Source organism: Lytechinus pictus, chromosome 11, assembly GCF_037042905.1.
Source record: "Lytechinus pictus isolate F3 Inbred chromosome 11, Lp3.0, whole genome shotgun sequence".
Taxonomy (NCBI): Eukaryota; Metazoa; Echinodermata; class Echinoidea; order Temnopleuroida; family Toxopneustidae; genus Lytechinus; species Lytechinus pictus.
The window spans coordinates 18064309-18066960 of NC_087255.1; the positions used below are offsets into that span (position 1 = coordinate 18064309).

At 38.5% G+C, this 2652-nt stretch overlaps 1 long non-coding RNA gene across 1 annotated transcript; it reads right to left on the reverse strand.

Annotated features, from left to right (window-relative positions):
• Positions 1 to 208: 208 nt before the first annotated feature.
• On the reverse strand, positions 209 to 2371 carry LOC135156010 (uncharacterized). Its single transcript, XR_010295139.1, has 2 exons — positions 1975 to 2371; positions 209 to 760 (listed from the first exon to the last, which is right to left on the reverse strand). It is a non-coding gene; the product is annotated as an uncharacterized LOC135156010 (long non-coding RNA).
• Between the last annotated feature and the right edge of the window lie 281 nt (positions 2372 to 2652).

A 2652-nucleotide genomic window follows, 5' to 3' on the forward strand; every position in this document is an offset into this window, starting at 1 on the left:
ACAAAATTGTCTTAGAATATGCAAATCAGTAATTGGACACATGTTCACTTTTCTTTCATCCAGGCCACTTCCTCACATCCACCAGGCTTTCAGTCTGATGATGAACCATCACACAACATTCACAGTGCTTCACAATAAATATTTCACTTCTGTTCATACATGCAATAAATATTGTGGAAAACAAATAAAAGGCGTACCCATATTCAAATACCGTTTAAAAGGACAAATATATTATACCTTTCGAGAAAAATCAGCACGTTAAATATCTGATAACAAAACATAATTATGGGGCACTGCAAGAAACTTATGTTCAATTGCAAATCAAGCGTAAGTCTTAAATTCAAATTTAAGCGTAATAAGGTCGAGTTGCAATCGCAATTCAACTACATGTTTAATCAAAGGACTTTCCCTTGATTTGGGACGTGTGATTGAGTATAACATTTCTCGCAAAATGCCCTAGTAACATTAAAATTGTTCTTTCGTTTTAAATTGTGTGTTATTATTTTTGACAAGCTGTATTCCTGTCCGAGTAAAATTTCTTAGTTCTCTCCAAAACTGTGCTCAAAATTGTTTCCAAGATTGATAAAGAAATTTTTTCTTTTGTATCATTATCATTCCACAACTTGCAAACCGTAGGTCCTGGAAAGAGTGAAGAAAAAAATGGCTATATCCAAATCATAGTAAAAGGACAAGATGGAATCTCCCAGATTGAGGTAGCAAGCAGAGACCAGAAGTCACCAGAGTTAGCAATTGTGCAGATCTGTGTGTAGAAGAGAGAAAAAAAGAAATAGTTTAAATAATCAAATCAAAGTATGAATTTAATTATCGTGATGATTGATGACGTGCGGTGGCATGTAATTCCCGGTCAACAACAAATGATAGTAGGTTTAGACACCTGAAAAGTTCCACTCAGAACACTGGAGCTCTACCTCAAGTGATGTTTGTGTAGGCCCCACTCCACTTCACTACCGCTACACTACCGTACATGTACGCCACACCTACCCGGGTAAGTGTGTAGCGTAGTGTAGGCTGTAGCAGTACTCCAGTAGTGAAGTGGAGACTACACGAACATCACTTGAGGTACGGTGCTCTCTGAGTCTCTGTGTCATTACAAAGATTGCATTTATCTTCATTGTTGAAGGCATTACGCATACATATATGCAGCAACACTCTAATCAGAAAGAAACACCAGACTCTAATTTTGGCCCACCCAAGGGTTCATTACATGCCGCCGCGCACAGAAAATTCAAGCAATAGAAGTCGTGGACCCAAGAAGTGAGATCCCAGCACGCGCGACCCACTAGTTAGAAATCCACTGCCAAACGCGGTTCGTGGTTAGTATACTAATACTAACCTCGCAATACGTACTAGTAGTATACTAATACTAACCTCGCAATACGTGTGAGTGATTTTGGCCAGGAATCAGGGTAATCACTGCTGAAAATTTGTCTGGCTTCATGACATCGGCATCATGGTGATATAATTCTGTGTATAATAAAAACTTAAACATTCCTCTGAAACAGCAGATTTTCAGCCATGGTCCATACCACTCAGTGATCCTAAATAATTTAATTGCCTGCCTGAGTCCTGACCAGTTTTAGAAATCTGAAGAAAAAATCTGCTGGAATTGTGCCACTCACACGTATTAAGTATACTAACCCCGCACCACGAACCGCGTTTGGCAGTGGATTTCTAACTAGTGGGTCGCGCGTGCTTAGCCTGGAGGCGTCTGGGATCTCACTTCTTGGGTCCACAACACACGACTTCTATGGCTTGATTTTTCTGTGCGTGGCGGCATGTAATGAACCCTTGCCTTGGGTGGAATTGTACAAAAACATTATTTCTAAAATAAAAACTTTTTAATTTTAATAGTAGTTATGCCAAAATGCATGATTCTAAACTTATATCAGATCTGTATCTGTCATCTGACCTGAATGCATCGTCAGAACAAGTACAGTTTCCAAACATGCTTACCTTGACTTTTGACTGGATCAAACAGCGTAGCCTGCAACATGCATCGGGAGCAAGTGAATGGGACCGTGCAGCTTGGAGTTTTTCAATAGTTAGTAGAGCAACACAACGAAGACTGTCGAGTGGACAAAATCGATCTTTCCAGTTCACAATTCAATAAAAAACGGGCAAAATAACACAGTTCTGGTTCCCTTATAGTCTGAAGTTGTCGAAAACAGAATTCGGATGTCACATTACATGAAGAAAACGGTAAATTCGGAAGATATTGAAGAGGTCAGTAAGGTGATTCAGTGTATTATGCACAGAGGGCTAGGGATGATGAGCTCGATTATTGTGTGACGTCATTATTCTCGACTGTTTTCACTGCGTGAACTGTCGGTCTGGGGGGCGGCTGGGGGGCTTAGAATGGTCTCTAATAATTTCATTTCTTGCATTTCCACGACATCGATAAGACTTTTTAGTGACATATTTGTGTATAAAAAGACAAGACCTTTCCATTCATATATAATTTGTCTATAATCATCACTTTCGTGAATTTTCTTTGTGTGTATACTTTAAGTAAAAAAAAAAAAAAAAAATGATTTTAAAAATTAAAATCCATTCCTCAAAAATAAAGAAGGGTAAAAGAAATACAAAAGAAATATCGTTCGTGTCAGAAGTGAACGTAGTTCATAGATATAT